This window comes from Crocodylus porosus, unplaced genomic scaffold, assembly GCF_001723895.1.
Source record: "Crocodylus porosus isolate Cpor-Errol unplaced genomic scaffold, CroPor_comp1, whole genome shotgun sequence".
Lineage (NCBI taxonomy): Eukaryota > Metazoa > Chordata > Crocodylia > Crocodylidae > Crocodylus > Crocodylus porosus.
In genome coordinates, this window is record NW_017728907.1 from 55,078,231 (window position 1) to 55,091,235 (window position 13,005).

General features: G+C 48.6%; 1 long non-coding RNA gene across 1 annotated transcript; it reads left to right on the forward strand.

Moving 5' to 3' along the window:
- The first annotated feature begins 305 nt into the window (after positions 1-305).
- On the forward strand, positions 306-3,776 carry LOC109307507. Its single transcript, XR_002100277.1, has 2 exons — positions 306-889; positions 3,554-3,776. It is a non-coding gene; the product is annotated as an uncharacterized LOC109307507 (long non-coding RNA).
- The last annotated feature ends 9,229 nt before the right edge of the window (positions 3,777-13,005 follow it).

Genomic DNA, 13,005 nt, shown 5'->3' on the forward strand with positions numbered 1-13,005 from the left:
GAAAGCAGCCTGTACCAATAGCCCGAGGGCTGCGTTGTGCCAGAGGCTGTTCTTCATTGCAGAATTGGTCTTCTCCCGTCAGATGGGGAAGGACGTATCCTCGCCTCTCAGCTGGGGAACAGAGGTGCAGACAGGAGGCTGATACGAGTTGTCAAAGGTGGCATCAGCATCCCGCGTTACAGCTGGGTTTGGTCTGCAACCTCGCCGTCTCTGGGAGAGCGCCCTTCCCTAGTTGCCCGCAGGCCGTTGCGGCAGAGCCGGGAGTTAGACGGCAGCGACTCCCAAGTTCCCTGCCTTCCTGGAGACCACGCTCCCTCCGTATAACACGCTGACTCTGGGCCCCCAGCCAGAAAGCAGCTCCCGTGCCTCTTCCGCTGGGACCTCGTTCCTCTTGGACTCTCCCCCCAGCCTGCCTGGGAGCGGTTCCAAAAGGACAGCGCTGCTGATGTCAGGACGAGATGGATGTTGGCTGGCCTTGCTCTGGGAGTTGTGGTTTTTGGAGGGTCCAGTGCTCGGAGCAGCTGGAACAGGATGTGCTGGAGAGCGTTTCTTCCTGGCAGGGCGGTGGGGGAGGTGTCTGGCCAAGCGCTTGCATTTTTCGGTGGGATGGCAAGACAGGCCGAGCTGCTAGAAGGAGGCTTCTTGCTGCGTGAGCGGGGTTGGATTTGCCTGAGGTCGTACGTGAGTCATTGCACTCAGGAGTCTCCTGATTATCATATCAGTGAAACTTGGTGTGTCTCTGTCTGATGTCTGATAACCATCTTGCTGGCGCTGGCAGAGAAGCCGTTGCCCAAGCCATCCCCAATTACTTGGAAGCTGAATAAACTGGCTTGAACAGGAGGCTGGGAGAGCGATTTGAATGGCATCTTTTAAACCGCTTTTAAGGAAAGTGAGTTGTAGTCGTGGATGCTGCCTTGCTGAGCAGACACCAAGCTGAATGTGGCGGGCAAGGGGGATGCCGCGTATGCAACCCGTGGTACCCAGCGCCGACCCTACTCTTTGCTTTATGTCTACATCTCGAGGTCCCAGCTGAAATCGGGGTCTCGTTGTACCAAGTCGAGTCCCTGCCCCAAGGAGCTGACAGCCTTCATAAAAAAGAAAAAAGACAGAGTGGAAGATGATAGTTGTGGAGAGGAGGTGGACCTGGCCCCCCACAAGTAACTACTAGGTTCAGGGCTGTTGGGGGCTCTACCCACTGGCCTTGCTGCTTCCCAAGACCTGTATCTGACTCTTAGGGAGCCGAAACTCGTGGTAGTAGATGTAAATCAAGCTGCAGGTCTGGCGTGGGGTCTTGGCCGTGGAGTCTCGGTATCTACCTTCTACGCCGCACTTAAGTGTCCTGAAAGACGGCTCTGTGGACCGCAACGGCAGGACTCCCCTTGCAGGTGGCGATTCGTAAGGGGGGGAGGATGGCATATTGCAGCTTGCATTAGGGCAGGGAAGACTGCCCTCTGAGATGCCTACCTGCTACTGCATGGCACTTCTCTCCGCCTGGTACTCCTCACAGACTTAATCTATAGCACGTTGCATGCTGCTTCTTGTAACAGCGGGACGCGAGCCTGTGGCAATCTAACCCTAGAACGGCTTGGCTGGTTTTCCAGGCTCCCGGGGAGCGAGTTCCTGTAAAGCACTTGATCTGTCCAGGAGCCTCTTCAAAACATGTTTGTGAGCTCCGTAAGGCCAATTTGCAACTGCTTGAGGCTGCGGGTCTCTTCTGGACCACGAGGACGTTCCTTCGCTCTGCTGTGGGCTCTGAGGGTCTTTGCTAGCCAAAGGGCTTCGGTGAAAATGAGTGAGCCTATGCAGGAATGAGAGGGGACGGGGCAACCCTGGGGTGGCAGGCAGTGGAAAGCATGGCTGTGGCTTTGCCAAGGGAAAAAGAAACCTGTTACCACAAATGTTGTTCTTGCTTAGCACAAGTGTCCCTGGCCTAGAGGGTTTGGTGGTACTTTAACTGCAACCAGCGTGCTCTTAAACGTGATGCTTCCTTTAAAGAGAATCGCCCTACACCTGTCCTGCCCTCCACCGAGTCGGCAGCCGAATGAGCAGAGTCCCCTGCTTGTGCCATCCTGGACTGCGTCACTGAGAGCATCTCCAGGGCCTCCCCTTGGGTCAGGCTTGGCTGTTCTCAGGACCAGGCTGAGGTTTCTCTGCTTTTGCTACTGCATCCCTGAGCGTGTCCCTTGTATCGTTCCAGGAAGGAGGAAAATGTCACGTCATCCCCCTCCCCAGAAACCCTGCTCTCGGTCCCTCTCTCTTGGCCCCTGTTCTGGTAAATCAGATTCTGAGGAGGGGAAGGCCACGTGTCTTTGGGGGCCCTCTGCCTGTGGTTGCGGAGGGAAATTTTGAACTTTTTCCCTGCGAGTTTGCATTGCTCTTCCTAGAAACCAAGATGCCCCTCTTAAAGGGCAAAGCATTTGCCCAGTAATCTCTGAGTCACTTTTGCGGGTCAGCCCTGAAGAAATTGGCTGCTTTCCCTTCCATCAATCTTGCTCTGAATAAGGGTGGAGGGGGTGGAGAGCTCTCATACCGCTGGGTCCTATCTATGTTAGCGCCTTTGCCACAGTGCCCTGGCAGAGCTGCGTCCGTGGGGGAGAGGTTTGAAAATTCCCAGGGCAGATATGCAGGAAGATCAAAAGCTTACCAGGAAAACCAAGAGAAGGTGCAGTTGCGTTCTGACTGTATAAAGATGACTCTGGTTGCTTCCTGTGTGAAACAGCATCTGCTCGCAGCAATGACAAATAGTGCTTCAGCTCCTCTTAGCACTGCGCGCTTCGTCAAGCTATGGGAGAGCGAGCCAGGTGTCATTTGGGCTGGGCTCTGCAGTTGGGGCTGAAATAGCAGTTCTCGGAGGTGCCCAGGTTCTGCCCTCTCTTTTGCTCGTGCAACCCTTCTGCAAAATCTGCGCTGTTGTACAGTGCGGCGAGACCTGTCTTTGCCCCACAGGCCCCCCTTTGTCGATGGGAGAGGGGGATCTTTCTGTGCTTCACACTGACCAAACCTGGCAAATCGCTGACCTGACCAGTCTTTGTCCTATGGCATGTTTCTGTGTCCTGTACTTCTGACCAGAAAAGGGTAATAACTGCATTTTAGGAATGAGTCCTCCCACCCTTTCTGCATCTGGGTACGTGAGCAGAAGCGCACTGCTGTACAGAGAGCGAATTCCTGCACTGGATGAACAGATTTAAAAACAAACAACTCGCCTTGACCCCGAGACCTGCGCTAGGACAAGACTAAATGCATTGGCTGTTCCTGTGGACGAAGGTTACTTGGGAATAAAAGCAAAGGGATGACCCCTGGTTTGGATTATATTATGCTAACCTCTTTTTTTTGCACCCTCGCCCCCCCCGGATGATCTGTCACCATTACAATGATGCCCAGCTGTTTGCTGGAGGTACATACTAAGCCATGGTGGCTTTTGCAGTATTACTAGTCCCAAACCTTCAAAAAGCACGAGTCTGGTTCAAACCCATGACTGTTGTCGTCTGTCTTCCTGACGTTTGAGCAATTCCCACCAACATAGCCAGAATCTCCCTTTTTTCTTAATCCACAGGAAAAAGCGCTGGAAGGATCTCAAGAGGTCACTTAATCCAACCGCCTGCACAAGGCAGGATCATGCTGGACTAAACCATCCCACACAACTGTTTGTCCAACCTGGACTTATCTTTGCAATGACGGCTATTCCACAACCGCGCTAGGGAATCTCTTCTGAAATGTAATTACTTTCACAGTTCGATAGTTATTCCTAATATGTAATGTGAATTATGATGTGGGGGGAAAAAAAATTGGCACTGGGGGCTTTAAACAAAATGCAGTCTATCTTGAATTGTGATAACATCAGGAGAGTTGATACCATAACTGGCTGCTTATGTGAGGCAGGACATCTAGGAAGGAGAAATGAAATGCAAAATGGGAAATGATTGGCTGGGCTGCAGTACAGCAGGGAGTCTGAGGGTTACAGTGGATTATAGTGAGTCTTTAATATAATATTGTAACAAAAAGCTGACTGCATAGTTTGGATATGCGAGTCACAAGAAGCGAGACGTGAAGAAAGGTAATATCAGTTACATACATGCAGGTAGACTTCCGAATTCCTCTGTCGGGATTTGTTTCCACTGGGGTAAATAAAAAAAAATACTACTTCCCTACAAAAGATGTCTGAACATGAGCTAGAAAATCTCTGGTCACAGACTTGGAAAAGGAAGACCGTAATTCCCAAACTGTGCCTCTATTTGGTCAATATATTTGATGCCAAAAAGTTTAAAGTGACACAGCTATGGAGGTCCTCCCAGAACACGTGGAGACCAGACTTGGCCCGGAGAGGTGCACTCAGATTGGAAAAGGGGAAGCGGTGCTGCTAATCCTGTAACTGTGAAGTGCAACCTGATGATTTTAGGCAAAAACCAATGTCTGCCTTGTGTACCTTGGTATTTCTGAAATGCCTGCTCCACCCAAGGATCTGAGAAGTGCTTGGCAAATGCTGACATTTGCCACACCCCTGTGTTGCTGCAAGCTTTTCTCTGCCTAAGCCAAAGACATGGTCAAGTGACTTGCCCCAGGTAACCAGAGTTTGCTAGAGTTGGAAGTGGAGCACCGGAGACTTGGTCCCTGCTTTCATATTTGGGTTTCCTCGCGCTGTCTGACTGGGCAGCGTCTCCGAAGGCTGCTTACAGACCCATGGCTAATGCTACCTGTTATCCCTTTTCGTGTTCCAAAAAATTGGAAAGGACTTTGACACACACCTGGTTGTTTGCATTTTTACTTCTTTCTTTCTTTCTTTCTTTCCTGCTTTTTTCACTAACCTTTGATGTAAAGGGTCACAAGTCCAGACCCCTTTGTCTGGGATTTGCCTGTCCCTTCCCTCACCTCACAATCACAAGCCAGTCCACCTCTGATCAGGAATGTTGTTCTACTTGTTACCTCCTGAACATCTGGTGCAAGAACCACTTTGGGTTTGGATTCATACATTTTCCACCCCCACCTTTTCCTGCACCCCAAATGCCTGCAGGAAGTAAAATGACTGGGACATATTCCTTGTCTGAGCTAACTGCAGTAGGGGCAGAAATGGTGGAAAGTTAATTTATACTTCTAAAATAAGCTCACATCTCCCCTTAACACTGGCCCAAAATAATTTCTAAGTCTGGCCCTGGTAGGGGATAAAGATCTATGTAATCTCCAACTTTTTGTGGCACTTCACATCTGGGTTTGGGATCTGAATGCAGTGGTTTGTGCCTGCCTCCCCTTGATCAATGGTGTGTGACTGGTCAGCAGAGCTGCCGTGGGGGCAGTGCGCTTGTTCATGGCCGCAGCTCAGAGGAATGCACTCCTACTCCAGACCTCCCGTCTCTTGGGGTTGGATATGAAAGAGCTTGTAAAAATACTTCGCTGGAGAGGAAGTGACAGGGGTGGTGGCAGTGGTGGCGGGATTCTGGCAGCTTTGTGTGAATTACTAATATTTATTCCAGTAATGTTGAAGGACCAGCTAAGAATAGGACTCCATGGCTGTAGGCACTCTGCAGAGTCATAGACACTCCCTGGCACTTATAATCAAACTAGACAAGGGAGTCGGAGGGTGGAAGAAAAAGGTACAATGCACAATCAGTGAACTGTGCAATGGGAGTGAACACTACTTTCCATGAGTGACCAGAGACATGTTCCAGCTGGCCTGTAGGCAGATGGTTTTCCAAGGGGTCCCTTGGTGACATTGGACTCTTCAAGTGTGGCATATAAACAGATCCAAAATATTTGATGTTTGTCCCCAACTATCATCGGCACGATGACTGAATGCACTCTTTCTACCCAGGGAATGGGATTATGATAGATTTTTCTGTAGATTTCAAGGTATTGCAGACCATTGATGGGTAACAGAGTTGGTTTGTTGATGGATTGGCTGTTGTTCAATCAGCCAAGCCACCAGTCCTGCAAATGCTTAAATTGCATGAGAACCTGCTCTTTTAAGCTATTTCACTTTGCAGGCCCAAACGTTCACTGAAAGTTTGGTCCGTTATCCATGGTTTTGGGTGCTCATCTAGGGCATTAATCTGCCTATGAATGCTCATGTGGCTTCGAGCCAACACTCCCTTGGCCATGCGGTGATGCCAGAAGGTTTCAATCTTGCTGGAGTTGGAATTTTACTACTGAAGAAAATAGTAAAACGGAGGGTGTAGGAATGATGCTGGATGGAGAACACAAAGTAGATCTTGCTGTGTCAAGGGTAGTCAATTAACAGCTCCTGCTTTTGTTGCTGTGGTCCTCTTTGGGTTGTTCTTGATGGTGTGAGGTGCAGGGAAGCCAGGGTGTATGTCGAATGTGGGGGGGAAGAAGGGGTGGGAACAAGATTTAATTTAGAAAAGAGGTTAGCTCTGCCTGTATGTGGACATAAGGTCCGCCATACGAATGGTGTCTAACCGCTCAAGCTTTTTACGGGGATCCTGGCAACAAAAACAACAGAAAAGTTGCCATGCTGCCTGATTTGCTGTCCATAAGAGACTTCCACAGCCTGTCTGGCACTTTATGACCTGCAGTTTACAGTAAAATTATGAAAGAAAGTCTTTGGAGTGCAGAAAGTAATCTTGGATTCTCAGCAGAAATGAGGTCTTCGCATCAGCCATCAGAGAGCGTTCGATGCAGGTTGTCACCCACATTTTCCTAGTTTTGGGAGGTTGGGCTCTATACTACTTTAACCATTGCACTTAGGCTACTGTAGTACTGAAATCCCCTTGGATTTGCAGGAAGGAGGTTGGGTGGGGAGGAGAGATGGGGCAGAAGGCAGGGAACAGTTCTGGCTCCAGGGATGGAGTGATGCAAACTACAAGGCTGATCCACTTGTTTAAGCTGTGAGCAAGGGGTAACAATATAAAAGTCATGCAATTCTCCTGATGGTCCCTGCAAGCTTGGTTGTGCCCACATTTGGATAGCAAAAGTTTGCATCTAGGCCATTATCTCCACTCTAGCCTCCTGGGAGGTAGAGCCATGAGGTCTCTTTAGGTTTTCCTTTCTTATCTGCCCAGGGTAACTTTAAATAATTGCCCCAGCTTACAGGTCAGTGACCCATTTCTGGCCATGTCAAATGGTATTCAAGATCTCCTCAGCCTCAGGACATCTCAAGAGGGCTCCATGCAGAGACTCTTTGAATACCTGGGACGGTACAGGGCTGCCATTAGGGATAAGCTACAGTGCTGAAATAGTCCTTTCACAAGGTCAGTGGTGGGTTTTCTCTCTCCTTCCCCAAACTGTTCCTGCCAATCTCTTTTTAGCCCAATCTCAGGGTCCAAATGACATGACCTGATGTAACTGGTGACTCTAAATGTATCCCATGGGCTTTGTCAGTTCCAATTTCAATTGACATTTGGCAGTCTGTCACTTCCTGGCCCAGGCCAGCAGAATGACTCTCTCTTGAGAAGCGTTCTCATCCGTAGCACAAAGCGCACTCCTTGTTGGGTACCCCGCTGTCTGTTGCTTCTCCCCACACCCGTGGATGTGCACCTCCATCAGCAATTTCACTCGGCACCTCTTACAAATAGGCTTCTTCAGGGAGCACCTTGGTCTTCTCCAGCAGTACAGCACTGCCTACCTACTCACGTCATTAGTCACTTGACTATTCCCCAGATTACTGAGGCCAGCCTAGACGTATCCTTCAATAATTAAGGTGCCTATAATAGTGAGATTGGGGAGCTGTGCTTTATGAATATGTCAATCCAGCAGATTGGGTGCTGCAGTTTTCTTGACTGTGGTTTTCTAAAAAAACCAAAAAACCAGAAACTTAATTCCCTCTCCTGTACACAATTGCAGATAAGTTAAGCAGTGGATCTCCTAGTTGCAGTTTTCTTGATAAGAGACAACGGGTTCACGGAGACTTCAGGCAGCCTCCTAGACTTCACAAACCATAGCAGTAGTACTTCCAGACGGGGCTGTCTTTTGGTGCCGGAAGGCCAGAAATGGATGTGTGTGGAGACTGGTGGAACGTTGCTGACCCCTGAAATGGGCTTGGATTCCTTTTTGAGAACACTGGACCCCAGCGGACCAGTCTAAATGGCTCAGGTTGAATCTCTGCCGTGTCCTCTCTAGGCTACGCTAGTCAGTTGCTTGGGTGTGTTATCACCTGGGGGTCACCTCTTTCCCTGAACGGCTTTTCTGGAGGGTAGTTCTTGCACGCCAGTGCTTGTGGCTAAGCTGGGTCTTTCAGCTTAGGAGCCGCTTGTCTTTTTCGGTGTAAAGTTAGAACATGTGTCCCTGCTTCTCTGAAGGCAGTGATTCTCAACGAGGGGGATGGGGCACCCTGGGGTGCTGCAAGGAGATAAGTGAGGTGTTGGGAGATAAGCAGTTAAGCTAAGGAGATAAGCGCAGGCTCAGGCTGGTCTCTGCCTAAATGATCCTCCATTTTCACTGCCAGGCTCCTCTGCAAAGAAGCAAGCACTGCAACGTATAAATTACAGTAAGTTGTGCGTTTGTTGGGTTTTTTTTAAAACTGCGTGCCACTCAACTCACAAAAGTTTTATGTCGGGTTGCCTTGAATCCAGAGAGGGGTTCCTCAAGTGCAGACAGGTTGAGAACCACTGCCCTAAGGAAACCGTCATGCGTATTGGGGCTTGGACAGCTCATCTAAGGTTTATCATGGTGACAGGTTTGGACGCTCAAGCTTTTTACGGGGATCCTGGCAACAAAAACAACAGAAAAGTTGCCATGCTGCCTGATTTGCTGTCCATAAGAGACTTCCACAGCCTGTCTGGATGAATACAGCTGTAAGGATGGTATGAGATTGAAGACCCTCCGACAACAGCCGGGCTGTTTAACCCTTCACACGTCGGGCTACAGTAGAACTTGGATATTTTGACTCTCATTGCCCTGTCCTAACCAGCCATGTTCTCCTGTTGAGTTTAAAGGCACAGGACCCTTTGTTCTGGAGGCTTCAAACCTGAGATTACTCTTACCTGAATCCGGGAAGCATCCGACCCTTGAAGAGTGAAACGCTTACCTGCATGTATTACGGTTCTTTAGCCTGCGTGAGCTCTCCCTGCTATGCAAACCCTCCATACTCTGTACACAATACACAACCTACCTGCTTCTGGGAAAACCCTCTAGCATGCAGGGCAGCTGTCAAGGTTAGTCAATTTATAGGCCCACCAAGTCTTTAATATTAAAACCTGTATATCTGTCATCTGCTGTGAGACAGTGATGATCTTTGCTAAGAGGGAGTAAGCGCTCCTGAGATTATTGTTGAGATTAATGTTACATAGAGCACCTGAGGATGGGAGCTTTCCAGCCATCAATGAGGCGTTGTTTCTGTCTTTAGTATGCAGCAAGACCATGTGATGGAAAGATCTCCCTATGATTCTGGTCTGCCCAGGGGTGTCGCAAGTTCTTTGAGCACCCAGGGGATGTGGGGTACGCCAGCCACTGTAGACTGGGGGTCTGGGGAGCACATGAGTGACGGGAAGGAAATGCTTACTGCCTGGTTCACTCCACTTACGGTAAAGACTCCTCGGGGAGTGATTCTGGTGCCCCCCCATAGCTGGCATCTGGTGCCCTGCTCACCCCATCCTAGTTACACCACTGAGTTTACCAATTAGAGTGATTTTTTTTTTTTTTTTTTTTCTGGCAGAAAAGGTGGGGAGAGAGCCTCATATCTTAGCCAAGTTATTAGAGAAGACCCGCTCTGATCATTTAGACCTGGGTTGTGTTGAAGCTTCCTGGAGGGGCTGACGTAGACTTGTTCTGTGCATCTCTCAACCCAGCGTTCCTGCAAGTGGCACGCGCATCTTGCTCATCAGTGCCAAGCAGTAGAGTGGACTTGTTTTTGGATCAACTGGACATCAATTTGTAGGGCTTTAACTTCTGTAAGGCACCCACTGAATCACTGCTCAGAGTATCTTCCTTCCTCCAGAACACCTAGGTCTGGCACTCAGTACATTTGTAAAATGATCTCATTTTACAGAAACGGCTGGTTCATTTCTGTTGTCTGGACTGCAAGTTCTGCAATGGAGAATCTTTGTTCTCCTGGATTTTTTTTGACTTTTTCTTCATGGAGGGCATGAAAGCTTAGATATTACTGCCCTGATCACTGCATTTTAGGTGTACAGTGACTATTACAGACTAGTTTTTATGCACTTTTTCAGTTTTGTATGAGAATTGTGTACGTGTTATTTCCTCGATCAGTAAAATGGTCGTTCCCAGTAGATGCTGCCGCTCTGAGACGCCTTGTCTGATTGCAAACTCTGACACCCAAGTTCGCTTTGCCCTTCTGGTGTGAGTCATTGCTATGAGAGTAAACAAGATTGGGCTTGCAGGGAGGAGAACGAGGTACCAGTTGCCTAACTGGACCTGTTTAATCTCTCTCCATGGAAATCAATGGCAAGAATCATTTTGGTGGGATCAGCAGCCCTCTGAAAACTGTGATGCACAAATTTCAAGTTGGCAATGAAGCATATTGGCTTGGAGGGGGTTAAAAGTTTCAGCCCCTGAGCTAGGTCTTCACAAAGATGGGCAGAGGAGCACTCAAAGCGAGATGTACCTGAATGACATAGTTTAGGGGCCCCATGGGACATCTCAAATATCCTTTCTCCATTGCTGTTTTGTTTCTTCAGTGCTACCCACCATCTTACTATGCTCTGCTCCCTTTGTACTGGGGAGACCAGTGGACAAATGCTACTTCTCAATGGCATTCCTATCTGTCCCTTGCTCAGTTGAGCATCTAGTGGTTTCCCTAGCCACAGTGCCATAGGGTTTTATGTTTAATCTCTCCCCTACCCACTTTAGGAGGGAGATGATGGCCATGGAAAGAGCTCTTCATGTGGGTTGGCTCAGGTGGGAAAGCTGACAATAGAAGCCCAATGCATTGTATCGGGTTAGCACACAGAGTTAAATGCTTTGGATGTCTACGTTTAACTCTCACTGCTGTTAAGTGGAATTGTGCGCATACCACCGAGACTTCCCCTCAAATCTAACCACCCTGGAATTAAGAAGTCATTTGCATTCACCTTTTCAGTGGTGCTTTCACCTTTGGGAAGGTATACAGCAAATCTGGGTTGGGTTTTTTTTGTCTTGGATTTATAATCTGATGTTTAAATTTCCATTATTATTATTATTTTGCTTTTAATAGGAATTACTCAGCCCAGTTACCAGGAAGAAAATATATTCTTGGTTCTGTGAGATTTCTTCACATCAGTGGCAGTGGAGAACACACTCTGCATGGATTGCATTTAAATGAAGTCATTGCAAGGAACCATTCCAGACAGTGTCTGGAGAGGCTGAAACCTACCTGATTTCTAAATGTCTGGCATCTTTCATCCATGTAAGTGTGTTCTTTGTCTGTCTTGAATTTAGTGCCTCTGCAAGGTACTGGAATAGCAGGCCAGGTGACTACATTTCTTTATCCCCAGAACAAGCAGCAGCAGCAGGGGATTTTCACGTTATTCAAACATTGAAGCCTCAACTCCTATCTCAGGGCAACTGCTGTTGACTGAAGATGGGTCCGGTTCCACGACTGGTCACTTTTTAGGCTTCTCCGCTGAGCTTGGTTTTGTATTTGGAGATGGCTGCGATAAGGACACCGGATCCTCACTTGCAGACCATTGACCAGACTTGGGTTGGCAACAGCTCCTAGCGACTACTGCTCGGTCCACTGGATTTCACCAGGGGCTCAAGGCTCTGTATCGTGCTGTCGGTCCCTAGCGTGTTCCCGCTGTCCTACATTTAACCACAGCATGTCTTCATTTCACCTGTTTAGATGCTTGGAGACCTTCAGACCTGGGCCAGACCGTATCTTATTTGTAACGCCCGTAGAGCCAGTTGGAGGTGCTTTTCAGATGCTCCATCTACCCCAATCGTCTACGTTGCAGTGGCTGCTGACACCGTGCCACTGCACTGTGGTAAATGACCGATGCGTTGTATTAACATCATGTTTACGTCTCCAAATAAAGATCTGGGCTGAAATGCTCAAACCCGTCTTAAGAGATTTGGATGGTGGCGCCTTATCATTTCAGCCCAGGTGATTTTTGCTTTTAATGAGGGATTCCCACCACCAGGAAGAGAAACTGAGAAAATGTCAAGAATAGGCTTCAGAACGACACCTTGAAGTGTCCCAGCAAGCTGTTACCGGGAAGGAAACCTGAATGCAGCTTGTAAGTCTGGCTGCTAACACGATTCGGCAACAATGCTCTGTAAGTGTTGCGAAGGCATGTCTTCAAATGAACAATTAGCCAACTCCCTCTTTCTTGCCTTGCAGATAGCAGTCCTTTCTGACCTGAGACTTGATTATTCTCTGATCATCTCTTCAGATCTCTTGCATAGCATCGCCTAGAGTATTTTGCCCACTGTTTCCTGTTCTAAGGTCAGTATTTTCAAGCTGAAACCGGCGTGCCTCTTGCAGAAACACCCAGTCTTGCTGTAGCAATTCTGAGAGCTGGAGGATTGTGATGGCTAATTACCCTCTCCAGGGACAGTTTGATTTTGGTGTGAGGAATGAGTTGGAACATTAAAGCACAAAACGCAACATGTTTTGGATGCTGCTTCCCCTTTGAATCCTCCTTTTGCTGAGAAGCGCTGTTTGTCCCTTTTTTCCAAAATAGAATTTAAAGGGAAAGGAGCCCAGGCCCGAGCCTCGGCTTCAATTTCTGACCCGAGTTTTCAGGGTGGCTGTGTCCGAGGCACCCAAACTACCCTACGCTGAAAAGCTAGTTTTATTTCTTGGAGCATCTCCTAGGATTTGGAAGGAGATGATTAATTCCAGTCTGCCATGTGCACGGGGACCCTAGCTCATGTTCCTATTAGAGAAAGGGAGCCCAGACCTTTTTGGTTAAGGCTCTGACCCCGCTTTCCCCCCACGTTCCTGCTGGAGCGAACTGAATTGGCTGGAAGATGTGGCTGCACAGGGACTGGGCTCGTAAGGGGGAAACTGCTCCTCAACTGAATTTTATGAGTGAGTTTTGAAGCCCTCGCTCTTTCAACGGGGGGCCGAAGAGCCAGCGCAACGCTGCGGGCTCCGCTCCTCTGGCTTCCTGTTTACCA